The following is a 13208-nucleotide window of genomic DNA, read 5'->3' on the forward strand; positions in this document are numbered from 1 at the left end:
TTCCTGCTTATGCAGGGGGTCGGACTCGATGATCTATTGAGGTCCCTTCCGACCCTAGCATCTATGAATCTATGAATCTATGAAAAGGAGCTGTTTAAACTAAAGGACAATATTGCCATGATAGGAATAAATGGGTATAACTTGCCTATGAATAAGTTTAGGGTGAATGTTAGAGGCAGGTTCTTGCCTTCACAGCAGTGAGATTCTGGAGTAGAAGTGGGAGGAATAATGCAAACTAGCTTTATAATGGAGTATGACGAGTTGATAAAAGGGATTTTATGATGCAGTTGCCCTTAGTAACATGGGACGAAATTCTGTGATCCAGAAGTTTCCTTCTAGTCCTATTTCCCTATGAATGAATGCACATGAAAGTGAGCTGGATGCCTCCTATCCAAGTTAACAGAGTGATACTGTTTAATTTCAGCGCACTGTATTCACACAATACGCTAAGATCAGGAGGTTTGCCCAGAGAAATTACTTTATTAATAAAGTGGTGTAAGATTGACGTTGTAGTTGTGATGGTCCAGAAATTATGCAAGAGACAAGGATTTCTTAAGCTGATATCTTATGGGACCAACTATGTAGTTGGAATAAAGTTTGACAAGCTGTGAAAGGCAAACCATTCTTCCTCAGCTCTGATCACAAGGCTGAGGTAGAACGTATTACCGTCGAAAGCCTGGCTAACTTTATTCCAGCTGCATCGTCTGTCTAAAAAGAGGTATTTAACCTTAATTAATAATGTGTTTTCAAGCACTGTGTATTGTGCTCCTCTGTTTCTTGCTCTCCTTTTCACACACACACACGCGCGCGCACGCACACACACACTTTTTCTTTCTCAGGCTGTAAACATAATTTGCTTTACGTAGTACACTACAATTATAGTAGCATATAGCAGCATTTTGAACCAAATAAATAACTGAACTCCCAACATGCCATTTGATGGTCTGGTAATAAATAGCATAAGTAATATGACTTCCAAGTTATTAAAATCCTTCAGCAAAGGTTCTTGAAAGGATGCACTTTTTTTTCAATTTATACTGCATTCTGCTGTGTAGAAAACTTCCAATAACTACACCATAGCTGTTTGACACAAACATTAAATCAACCTTTTGCAATGACAAGATGATATAGTGACACAGGTTGATGAAGATGGTTTTGTGTCCTGAATACTGTGCAATTTCATAGCACTTTATTCTTTGTCATATTGCAGGTGTCTCTTACCTAGTCCCTAAATAGCCCTTGATATTGCAGTGGGATATTTTCATGCAGTTTTGCAAATTATTTACTTTGAGTACGAGAACAATGGTATTAATGAAGTGCCATGTACAGCCAGCGTTGCCACTCTTACACATTCATTTGTTTAAATGTTAAAGGAATAAGAAATAACCACACTGGAGTATGCAAAGGAGAATTCTATAAAGAAGCAAGAAAACAAGAGTAGATATTTCAGGATTGTTAGTGCAACTGTAGCAAAAAGCAATACGTGGGCAATACTGTATTGCACTGAGATTGCCCATGGAATTTCCTAATAAGAACATATTTGTGGACCTATTTTCAATTGGGAGGACATGAGCAGAGGCCATACTAAACTTAACAGCGAGAGTTAAATAGAAATCCCTTTTCAAAGTCAAAGCGGAGTTTTAAATTGCTACAAAAGTCCAGTAAACAGTGGTGGATTGGCTTTTCTGACCCGCTGCTTACCAATTCCTTTTATCTGCTCATGCTCACATGTCCTAGATCAAGAAGGCAATTTCCTTTACAGCAGCCTGGGACGTGCAATCCCAATAAGCCAGCAGTCATCTGAGTTTTACGGGATCAGTGGACTACAAAGGGAAAAGAAAGAGAACAATTTAATAGCAGTTCTTTTCCATGGGTGACTCAGTCTGTGCGCACCGTCTCGCCTCTCTCACCTCCTTTTGCTTATTGTGCTCTGCTTATCAGACTGGCCATAGAAAGCTTCTTAGCGAAAAAAGATGAGTCCAGACCTGAGAGTGAAAGAGAGAAAACATTTAAACAAAGTTTAACAACAACAGACAAGCATGTTTCCCCTTCCCTCCTCCTCCAGTAATCATCTGAGAACAAGCTTCGAATGATTTCTGCTATCAGCTAAGGTGCCTTGTTCAGTGCAGCATCAGGCCGCCGCACACCAGAGAAGGGCTCTTCTTTCTAGTCTGCATGCCAAAAAATGAATACAGCTCCCTATGGAAAAAGACTTCTCTCAGGCTTACAACAGGTTTTCTGTTCAGCACGATGTGGCACTGAACGTTTTTTGTTCTTTTTTCTTGCTGTGGTTCCTATATATATATATGTATATGTATATATATATATGTATGTATGTATATATGTATATATATGTATATATGTGTGTGTGTGTGTGTGTGTATGCAGAGTCTTTTCTTGCCCAGCGTTAATATGCTGGTTTCCATCCTGGCGTAGTTTGGAAGTAGGTGAACAATCAGGATGCTCCAGCACTTGCTGCTGCTCATCCAAAATACACTGAGCATCTTATCCTCTGTCTCCAAAGCCAAGCCGTTAGGACCTTTTCCCCATAGTTCGCTGTATGGGCTTTCTGGAGCAATGCATAGCAGACACATCTCCATCCTTGGAGGCCAGAGTTTGGGCTTACAGTAAAGTTACCTGTGCTGCAGAGGGCCCTTCTTCCAAATGATGCTTCCCTGGCCCCAGGACTGGCATTTTGGACTGATTTTTAGTGCTTGAGGACTGCTCCAGTGCCCTAATCACGTGGCCTTTTCAAGTTTTATGGCCAGACCCAACAGCCTCTCTCTGCCTGGCTGCTCCAGAGCAGTGACAAAGCAGGTGTTGCTTTCAGCAGAAGAGACCTCCTCCTCGGAGAGGGGCGTGCAGAGACCCAGTGCAGCAGCCCTCCTCCCTTCAGCTCCAGCTGAATGGTCTTGCAAGGCTGCAGGGCCTTTCTACTCAAGAAGACCGTATGAAGTGGGGAAGAGTGTGTGAGAGGGAGAGAAGGATGGAGTCGTTACTCTAATAGGGATAGATTAATTCTGCTCCAGCTGACATAATGGCCATAGCAAACGCGTTCACGTCACGGCCCCTGTCAGAGTCTAATGAATCTGCTAAATCCTGCTAAATACTTGTCATCAACTATCTCAGACACGCACGATTCTGGAAGACCGTCTAGTTTATGACGAGGATATGAGAAGAAGAAGAAGAAGATCAATTTAGCAGACCTTTGGGGGACTAGGCATTCATTTTCCTGCTGGTGTACAATTCTTATGTGTTTTTCCTCTTCTAGGATTTAGGTGATTTTACACCAAAGGAAGGACCAAATTGCTTGTCAGAGAAACACCTGCTCCCATTGAAGTACATGGCACATCTCCTGTTGGAGGCAGCAATCCTGGTGCCTCTGTCCTCAAGTTTATTGGCTTTGCTGAGAGTCCTGACACTCCAGTGAGTCTCGTGGCAGCAGACTGCTGCACCACGCGTAGCTTCTCCAACGTCAGCGGGGCTTCAGAGAGGCGTGCAAGGATTGGTCCAGGATGACTGCAGACATGAGGCCCAAGTGTCAGCACCGAACTTTTTATATGGTACAAAGTTAAAAGCTGAATTGCACATCAGTATGCACAGTAGGAACTGCTTTCCTAGGAGTTAAGGCCAAGCCATAACCACTGGGAAAGTAGGGCTTTCGTCTCAGCCCTACTGCATGTCTAATATGGGGTAGCATAGAAAGCAAACTGGTTACTGAGTAGATAGAGACAGCGAACCAGTCTGATATGCACTTTACTCAAAGCAAATTCATGAAGGCTTTTCTTAACGCCCTAAAACAACTTCATTTTTCTTTGCTCTGAGTGTGGCAGACAAAGTCTGTGTTTCCTATCATTCTTTTAGGGCTGTTGGGGCAAAAACTTCCAACCCACAAAGCAAACTTTGTGATGCTTTCTGTCGTCATTTCAGCACAAACTGGAAGGTGTTTCTACGGTACAAAATGACGTGATCCTTAAAACAGACCTCTATGGGAGAAGGGTAAAGGTATCAGGTGAATATCCCAGAGTATTATCAAGACCCCTCTGTGCTTTGGGCTAATTTGTAATGGGATGGTCTGGGTTGGGGCCGTTCAAGGGAGATTGAGGCAGGCATGATCCTCATAGACCTTTCTTGAGGTCCCATAGATCTTCCTGCTCACCTGTTTGCTTTCCCCTGTACCATGCCCACAGAAGCAGCCATCCTAGCTAGAAGGACAGTGGCTCTTAATGAACTGCAAAACAGTTTCCAAATGAGGAAGGCAGAAATATGAAACATAAATATTAATTACTAATGATTTAGATTAGTGGCACAGAGGATACTAGAACAGGAGCAGGAGACACTCTTGCTACACAGCGGTATAAGCACTTTTGGCCTTGCGGGAATTGGGACCGAAGACGCTATAACAATTAGCTGAGTTTTCATCATGACAGCTTTTTGCAGAATCAGGGGATTGTCCAGATCAAATAAGTTCCTGTTGACAATTTGGCTTCATTTCAAGGAAGTTCAGTTCATGCATAGGCAAACTAGGTACGTGCCTAGGACCCTAAGTGAAGAAGAGGGCCCAGTTGTGCTTATTTTACGTATTATAATTATTGAGTGAAAAAAAGGTAATATAAAAATGTCATCTTCAGCTGGTGGCCCATGGGTTTGTTTGCCATGGACCCACTACAGGGTAATCCTTCCCTGGTTGTATCTCAGGTAAACTTGTCTTAAAAAGAAGGTGAGTGAAGACTTCACTGTTCATGCTGAGATAAAAAAGGGAAATTGCTGATTCAGCCAATTTCTGCTCTCTGGTTTAATCTAGCTCACTTGTAAATCAAGCGATGCCTTTGAAATATCTGTCTTCCTCGCTAATTGATACACCTCTCATGCTGTTCTATGCTTGGGATCCCATTTAGCTAATAAGCATGATAACCTAATTCCTTAGCAGAGAGTCAGCTCATTTGTCTGGTGAAGGCCATCAATCATCTCTAGTCGTCTCAGCCACCTTGGGAATACATGGCTTGTTAATAGAGTGAGACCAAAGGAGGGTTGGATATTAGGGTAAACTTTCTCACTAGGAGGGTTGCGAAGCACTGCAGGGGTGGTGGGGTCTCCATCCTTGGAGATCTGCATCTGTGGCTGGGATGATGTAGCTGGGCCTGGTCCTGCTTGGAGCAGGGGGTTGGACTAGATGTGACCTCCCGAGGTCCCTTCCTACCCTACGTTTTTATGGGGGCCTTGTTTCTGCATTGCACCATGGTGCTGCGGAAGGGCTCAGTCTGGGCAGTCTCCTTGCAGGGAGGAAGCCTCATGTTTTACTGACGGAGAGCACAGTGTGTGTAAACCCCGTCTCTGGCTGGCCGGGATTCATTCAGCTGGCCAAGCCCTACCCCACCTCCTACACCGGGGCTTCGGGGGGCTCCCCAAGCAGGGGGAGATGGGGCAGTCCCAAGCGCTGCTCGTGGAGAGCGTGGATCTGGGGGACAGGCAGACGAGGTTCTTCCGGTAAATCTGCTATCTTTTATCAGACCCACTCAAATAGTTGGAAATAGTCACTCATCCAGGACCCTGTGTGTGCTGGAGCAAGTGGTGCGTCAGCCTCGGGGACCCGGGGCAGCTCCCGGCGAGCTGCCTGCAAAGTGCAAGGCTGGAAGCGGGAGGGTTGGATTGTCTTTGCCCAGTGACCCTGCTCCTCTCCCCATGTGCTGTCCTGTCTTCTCCTCGTTGCTGCCTGTAGGGTAAGAGCATTATTATGTTGTTGTGAGGAGAACCACTACTACCGCAGGCTACCGCCAGCCTCCTTAATGAAGGGACACTCATTTATAATGGACTTGCAATGCATTTGTTTGACCGTGGTCATTAGCGGCATTGCTGCTCCTGAGAGAAACTGTTTCATCTGCAGCTTACTGGAAACGTGACAATCTGGTACAGCGCTTCCACCTGCCACGTACCTTTGCTGACGCAGACACACACGTGTTCATGTGTTCACGTGCACACGGAGACGACAACACCGGGGGTGCTCAGTGGCAGTGCGTGACCTGGGGCAGACCGCTCAGTCCAGAGCGGCTCCATCCTTTTGTCTGCCAGACCCTGAGCGTAGTTTGGGAGGATTACTTCCCGAGGGATTTCTTGTTCAACCTGGACAGGATGCCGTGCAATTCCCAAGTCCTGTTCAGCATGTGTGTGCTGCCATTAGGGGAGGAGAGGACAAGATTGTCTGTGGTGCGATGTATGGAAACAGGGGAATATCAGGACAGATCAGGGGATTAGTAAGTAAGGCACTGAAGGGCAAGAGCACTGGTGCGGCGGGAGTCCAGGAAGGGTGCCCGATCCTTCAGGCACAAAAGGGGACCATCGCAGTGCACATAAAGGGAGGCAAAACAGCCAACAAACCTCTTGGCTGAACAGGGAAATCCAGGGGAGCCTAGGTGGGGAAAAAGAGAGGCTTACAGACCGTGGAAGCAGGGGGCAGCCGCCAAGGAGGAGTACACCTGCTTGGCTCTCACTTGCAGGGAAGCAGTTAGCAAGGCCAAAGCAGCAATGGACCTCAGGCTGGCAACAAAAAGACAATAAAAAGTCCTTCTTTAGGTACACAGGGAACAAAAGGAAGGTGCATGGGAGTATAGGACCGCTACAGGGCAGACTAGGACAACTGGTAACAGATAGGAGGGATAAAGCTGAGCTCCCAAATGAGTTCTTTGCATCTGCATTCCTCAGCACGGGTAAAAACATCTCTCCCAAAGGGACCAAAGCCAGGCACAGGAGGGACTTCCACCCACCAACAGATGTGTGTATAAAACAGTATATATCCGGATTGTGTGTATATATATGTGTGTTTGTATATATGAATATGTATGTATAAAGCAAAAGCTACACCATAAATCCATGATGTTTGCAGTCAGAGTGAGATTTCTTATGAATGTCTTCTAATGTCCGCGATTAGATTCTCTTCTGTGTACGTAAAAGCTCAGCCCATCTGTGGTAAACTCCTGGTATTCCTGCATTCATCCTGAATGTGCAAACCCCCTCCTGGCAAAGACCGGTACCTTTCCATGTTGGGAAATTAATTTAGGAAACAATCAATCTTGCATTATTATTTCATCATTACTATGGGTGTTAATTGATCCGCAGTCCTAATCTGAGGTCAAGACACCCGTGTGCTTGGCAGTGCAGCCTCTCACAATCTTACTGATGATGAGAGACAACTGGAAGCAGAAAACAAAAGAGGAGAGGGGAGGAAGGAAGGATGAAAGTACAATAATGTTGTTGTTTCGTGTAAAGCCTTCAGGCCTGCACCTCCATTTGAAATTTCCAAAGGGCTCTGCACCTCCATTTGAATTTTTTTAGGGGTCTGCAAATGAAAAAAAGTTAAAAACCACTGGTCTACAACAGCTCTGTAGTTGGTTTAAATGGAAGGAAGAGTTATGGATTACCGGTCAAGAGCGTGGGTACTTGACGGGCTCACCTGCAGTTTAGAGCTGTTTGAAAAATAAGTGCAATTTGGAGCCTGTGCTGGTCTCGTATTGCAGACCCGACACGATAACGTGTGCTGAACCCACTTGGAACGAGAGGAACGAAGGAGGTCATGTTTTCTTTTCAAAGCCTTTCAGCCAAAGGGACAGCACAAGGTTACCCGGGAAAATAATTTGCAAAACAATTGCTGCATCTACAGGATTTGAAAAGGAAAACAATAAAGGACTTTGCAAATAACAGTGTTGGGATTTTTGTTCCCATCAGATAAACGGCAGGAGTGCTGCTGACTCAGCTGTTTAAGTGACTGAGTCCGGCAATCAGTAGTGGCTCAGACATGCTCGCAGGACATTTATTTTAAACAGCCCGTATGCAGGTTAAAAACCGATCACGATCTTTTCATTTAATTCAGGTTTAGCTTTAATTTTAGGCTATTTTTTGTAATTAGGGGCCAAATCCTGCTGGCTTGATTCATATCATCCAACAGAGACAGTTCACCCCGGGTATGGGCTACAACAAAGCTTCAGGGCTGGAGCTGGCCTTGTTACTACCCGTCGGCTGTTCCCCGTGCATCTGCCCTGCAGCACTTCTGAAGTTTTTGTGTTTACTCTGCGATCCCATACTTGCACGTAAAAATGACAGGGTGGGGTTTGTGGGCATTCCTGCATCGGTTTGAGGTGAAATCCTAACATTTCTGCGAGTATGTCGAAGCGAGTGGCAAACCCAGCAGCTCGATCTAATGTGACGCGCTGTCTAAGACTGCGGGAATTTACACAAGGAGTTAAAAAACCCCAAACCCTAACATATTCATGGTGGAAACCAGCCACCTTCATTACAGCCAGGAAAGACGCATGATGTCCTCCATCCTTTAGACGGTGCTGTATGTGCAGTCCCTTGTCCCGGCTGCTCTTCGTGGCCCAGGCTTTCTCTGACCTAGCCACCGACCCGAGGCGTGGGCCACTTCAGCCGGGCGCTCCGGGGCCGGCTTCGTCTTCTCGTTTTTCCTTCGCGGGCCTCTCCCCGAGCTCGGAAGACTTTTCGTTCTGCAGTGGGATCAATCGGTGATTGAGCGATGCTCTGTGGAAATCGAGCAGTGTATTAAAATGCTCTGCTTCATCTTTCCTCCTTGTTTTAACAACTCAGAGACGTGGCGCAGATAGTTTGCCCTCCGCTCAGCTTTCTCTTGGGGACCGTCGTACGCAAGCCCTTCCAGGAGCCTTTGTGGCTTGTCGTTTCAATTTAGATGAGGCTGATTTGCTATCGTTCCCATTCTGTTCGGAGGCTTCAGCAAACAAAGGCCTGCCGAGCGCCGGCAAGTTTCCTCGGGAAGACGTTGGAAGTGCCTGTTCTGTGCTGACTGCCGTTGGGCATTAGCAGTCCAAACGAGTCCCAGGAACTGTCTGCGGGTCAGGCCTGGTTTGTTTCGACAGCTTTTTGTCAATCAGTGATTTTTCTGTCGTCATTTGATGTGGAAGATTAATATAAAAAACCCCAAACTTTATCCTAAGTATCTAAACTCTGCCCGAGGCACCAACTTCTGCAGGGCGGTGATGCCGCTGAAGGGCAGAGGCGCTGGCAATACTTCTCCGTTGTGGGGATCTGCTGCTCCAGCCAGCGTGGGAGACTCCCGGGGTGAGTCTGCCTCGGAGGCAAGCAAAGAGGAGGGCTGGCAAACTTTTCCTTGTTAGGAAATGAACCAGACCGCCTTGTCAGGAAAGGTGCCTCAGGTCATGATCGGAAAGAGCATACCACGGCATGACCCAGGGGCTTGAGGAACCGAAGCCTGCAGACGTAGACCCGGGACGTGGACTTCAGGCCCAGGGGGCTGCCTTCTCACTGCACTGGGGTTATGCTGCAGCTCATGGCCTTTTTGTGAAGGACGTTGAAAGATCTCAGTGTTGGGCCAAAGGAAGAATGGGAAAGCCTGGGAAATCTCAGACAGCGTACTGGAAACGGTCATCTTTTCCTGGGGCATTTGCTGAGCAGAGAGGCTGCTGCTCCGACCGTCTCTGCCTCTGTGCTGCAGGTCGGACACTTCTTCCAGCGTGCCCTCTAAACACCTTGCTGTGTCATCCTCTCCTCTGCCTCCCCCTGCCCCAGCAAACCCCCGGCTGGAGGAGAGGGCAGGGGAGCTTCTTGCCTCCCAGCTCAGCTCAGCAGCAGGTTTTCATAAAAGAAAACCGAATTACAGAAATGCAAAAATCTAGAACTCTTGGTTGGTTCCACAATGATACCTTTTAGTAGACTGACAGAAACTGCAAAAAACCAAAACAAACAGAAACTTTTTTCTGCAAGCTTTTGGGCTCATGCACCCTTCGTGAGGCTCAGGCAAAGTTCAAGATGGTAAAAAGTCCCCATAGGTAGGAAACAAACTTCATTTTTGCACAGAGGAAGCAGAAGCTGGAAAACTGTCCCTGTGGGTCCATGAGAGTCTCTTTGTGAGCTTGCTCTTTATGGGGGAATCAAGCAGGATTTCTTCCCTGGTGGTGTCCGATGGCTGGCAGGGAGGTGTAGAAACCTTTCTTGTTGTTCAGCAATGACATTTATAATTCAACATTGGCTAAAATTCAGTATTTTCCATGTTCCAGGGATGTATGTGGGAGCCATGTTGGTCTGAAACAAAAAGAAATGCAAAAAACTAGAACTCTTGGTTCCAAAATTCAGAATGACGGAGCACTGGAAGCTTCCAGTTGAAGCTAAGGGTCTTTATCTTGGACCTGGACCTGTAATGTGCACACAGAGGGATTTAGGAGCCTTGCTTAAGTAGATACATTAATTTCTGTGCAGCAAGTTTTGTGTCTACTTGTAAGTCTGGGGCCCCAGGAAATACAGAGAGTGTCAATGGGTGTACACACACACACACACACACACACACACACACACACACACACACACACACACACACACACACACGCCTTCAGCTCTTGGGATCAGTTGGTGTTCGATCTGCTCAGCGCTTCTGAAACTGAGTCCTGCATAGGATTGATGTGCCTTACTCTTAGACCCCCCAGTCTGAGGATCTGGCAGTTGTGCTAGAGTAGGTGAAATCTGCTTGCAGAAGGTGAAAGGGCTGGCACATTTTGTAATTATAATGCATTTATTGCAAGAAGAAGCCACATTTAGATTTATGCAGCCAATTCTACAGGAGTGAGCATGCTTGATCTGTGTGCAAATCTCTCTTTGTCCACCCAGGTAGGTATTTTTATATGCAGGGTGGGTACTTCTCTGGCTCCTACCTCAGAGCATGTTCAGTTAACCACTTGCTTTTACAGATGTAAGGTTTTGCCCGTACATTTTTGTGGATCCACCAAGTGCACGCAATGGCTGAAAAGTAGCCCATGCTCTGCTGTTAGCAGCTTTGCAGAAATCTGTTAAGTAATTGAGCCTCCGAACATGAGTAACAAGTTGCTTTTATCTTGTCGTTTCCTTGCAGGTGCCATTATTTGAAAACCTAACTTGTGCATCTTATCTAATTATTCGTTTCTCCTAGGGAGTTATTTTTTTTCCTCAGCAACTTTAAATTGAGTGTCTTTCTCTTTTGAAGTAGCTTTCAGCAGAGACGAATGAACCAAAACAAGGGTCATATACTGATTACACCTCCTCTGCTTGCTGGTTTGATGAACGCTCTTTGCCCTCTTAGAAGGAGCTGTTCATGATCCCATCTGGCAGCGTTCGGTCTCTGCAAGGTGCTCGCTGGTGGGAGCATTTGCCTCTGTTCTCATGTTCCTCTTTTCGCCATGTGATGACGGGCCCGGGACAGCCATTCCTGATCGTGGTGGACAAAGCTCCCTCTGCAAACCACCCGCCTTCCAACCCGAATGTTGCACCATCAAAAATCTAACGGCTGAGAGATCGTCTCTCGATAACTTCTTTGTGCTTCTTTCCCAGTCGCTTATCTATCGAATTATTTGTTACAGTTTTACAGCTCTTCTGTGAGGGTCCTGAGGTCTCTTAGCTCAGAACTAAGAGATATTCTTCAAAGTATATGACATGGTGTCCGACAGAGATGAGTCCAAGCCAAAATCCGAGATGAAAATACAGACAGAATTCATACCTCAAAGCTTTTGGGTCAGATTTGAACTCTCTGAACTCTGGGGAAAGTTTTCTGGATATCAGCTTTTCTGAAGCAGGGTTTTTGATGTAGCCCATTACGCTAGCATGACATCTGGATTGGAGTTTGTATCTGGGATGTTTGTTCTGCTCTTGTTCTGCTGTGAATTATCCCTTCCATAGCCCTGAATGGGTTTTGTGGCCTTTTTACTGTTTTAATGGGGTAAGGTTTATGGGCCATGGCATAAAAGGACACTGTATTCAGGCATAAGGGCTAAGTACAGACAGTCAAAAAGCCCAAGGCTGAATGGATTCAGTCTTCACAGGGTAGTTTAAGATGTGTAGATTGAATCGATAAGCGAGTGAACAGACATTCACTTTTGATTCTAGAAATGCAGCCACATGTCTGCAGTGACTAGGGCCAGGAACCGGAGGGCGCTAGAGCACACCTCCCTGCCTGGCTGGAGCAGACAGCTTGGGCCAAGTCTAGCCCGCCCACCCTGCAAAGCATCCTGGGATACCGGGGGACTGTGAGCTAACTTGAATTTGGAGGGAATCTGGGCCAGAAGCTCAATGAATAGATTTAACCTAAATCAGTTCAGTCTGCTACTACATCCATCCAGGTTTATCTTAAACCAGTTGGTTCTGGCTGTTTTGAAAGTGGTTTATATGCACTGAACTTCTGTTGTGTTACAGCTTTAACTTGTTTCTGACTACTTGTACTGGTTTATGTGTCATTTCTGTCCCTAGCTGAGGCCAGCAAGACTAGTAGTTGATGTTCAGCGTTGTGGTGCTGTGTATCACCACTTTAGGAGCAGTCTGGTGCTTGTAGCTGAAGCAAGCTGGGTGCAATCAGAGCTTTCTGTCCTGTCCTGGGGCTGCCATCTGCTACCAGGTAAAGGAGGTGGGACAGGATGATGATGATGAGGACTTGTAGGTTTGGAGATCCCTGTAAGCTATAGGACATCCCAGATACTAACCTGACCGGAGACTTTGGGTAAACATAGGTTTTGCTGCTTTGACCCGAAGCTCTGAGGTGAGTGTTAAATGGGTTTTAAGTTGGCCCTGTGTCGAGCTGCCACCTAAGAGCATGGGAGAGTCAGCCTCTCTCCAAGGATGTGTAATCTAAACCTGCATAAACCAGATTCAGTGCTTTTCCTTTAATGTATCCACTCCCGCCACTGTCAAGGACAGGATGCACCATTGGTCTTACCCAGTATGGCACTTATATTTTTATGCTTTTAAGGCCTATGAACTTTGCAGGCTGGGGTGCTGCAGGGACCTTCTTCAAGGGACTGGTTTCTCTCAGTTTCATTTGGTCATCTCCCTTCTTGATACAGTATGAGATCCAACAAGAGGTTTACCAACAAGAGTCTGTAAAAATGCTGTGTAGATTTAATAGATTTCATAGACATTAGGGCTGGAAGGGACCTCGGGAGATCATCGAGTCCAGCCCCCACCCCAGGGGCAGGAAGTCAGCTGGGGTCATAGGATCCCAGCAAGATAAGCATCCAATTTGCTCTTGAAGGTGTTCAATGTAGATCCTTGAACCACCTCCGCTGGCAGACTGCTCCAGACCTTGGGGGCTCGGACAGTAAAGAAATTCTTCCTTACGTCCAGCCTGAAGCGGTCTTGCAGGAGTTTGTGACCGTTCGACCTCGTCATCCCTTGGGGCGCTCTGGTGAACAGATGTTCCCCCAGATCCT

General features: G+C 46.4%; 1 long non-coding RNA gene across 2 annotated transcripts in view; it reads right to left on the reverse strand.

Moving 5' to 3' along the window:
- The window catches only part of LOC109321005, a 5795-nt gene extending 2934 nt beyond the window's left edge, over positions 1-2861 (reverse strand). Inside the window, exons 1-3 of one of the 2 annotated variants that reach the window (XR_002103929.1) lie at positions 2638-2861; positions 1911-1985; positions 1702-1823 (exon numbers count right to left, since the gene is read on the reverse strand). This is a non-coding gene — a long non-coding RNA (uncharacterized LOC109321005). Of the gene's footprint in view, positions 1-1701; positions 1824-1910; positions 2052-2637 lie in introns of those variants that run through there. The other variant, XR_002103928.1, reaches the window with a different exon arrangement.
- Between the last annotated feature and the right edge of the window lie 10347 nt (positions 2862-13208).

Source organism: Crocodylus porosus, unplaced genomic scaffold (assembly GCF_001723895.1).
Source record: "Crocodylus porosus isolate Cpor-Errol unplaced genomic scaffold, CroPor_comp1, whole genome shotgun sequence".
NCBI classification, from domain to species: domain Eukaryota; kingdom Metazoa; phylum Chordata; order Crocodylia; family Crocodylidae; genus Crocodylus; species Crocodylus porosus.